We start from the raw sequence: 758 nt of genomic DNA on the forward strand, positions 1-758 counted from the left end.
CAGAAGGGAAGAGGCCTGATTTTTTGGAGGAAAAATCCCTTTTTCTCTGAGCCTCCAGGACAGATCTCAGTTGCCAGCAGCTGGTTTGGCATTTGCAAGAGCACGCAAGGTTCCTCAGTCCATTGGAGATGCTCGTCCTGCAGCGAGCTGTGCTGGTGACTGCCGGAGCAGACTGCAGTGCAATGCCCAGTGCAGGGACCGGCACAGCCCTGGTGGCCCTGCAGCCCCCAGCCAGCCCAGGACGTGGCCTCCAGCTGCGTGGGCAGGACCGGGGCTGGCACAGCACAGTAGAAGGAGGGTGCACAGGAGCCGACGTGGGCGCCTGGAGCAGCTGCTTGGCCTCCTGCGGCTCAGCGGTGTTTCCTGCCGAGATCAAACTGCTGGGGCTCAGCCCCTGGCCCCGTGGCAGAGGGGCTGTGGGGGGGAGGGTAGCATGGCCCCCATCACCCAGACACAGGGGTGCATGGGCACGGGCAAGCACCCAGAAGGGTAACAGCGGGATGAATTTAGCCAGGATGGAGACATCAGGCACAAATTCTGGAAAACCCCCTATTTTCTCATGAGACAAGCAAAACGGGTTGGCAGGGACGGGTTTCTCTCCTGTTCCACAGTACTAGGGGCTGCAAACAGTGGCCACGGGGTGACTAAGGGGAGCAGCTGAAGCGAAACGGCACTTCCAGAGCAAGAGGAGCTGATGGCACAGGTGCAGGAGGGACATCTGCTTGGCTGGCAGTCCTTTGGGGGAAGATGTGGGGCTG

The sequence above is a fragment of the Antrostomus carolinensis genome, unplaced genomic scaffold, assembly GCF_000700745.2.
Source record: "Antrostomus carolinensis isolate BGI_N321 unplaced genomic scaffold, ASM70074v2 scaffold29173, whole genome shotgun sequence".
Classification (NCBI taxonomy): domain Eukaryota; kingdom Metazoa; phylum Chordata; class Aves; order Caprimulgiformes; family Caprimulgidae; genus Antrostomus; species Antrostomus carolinensis.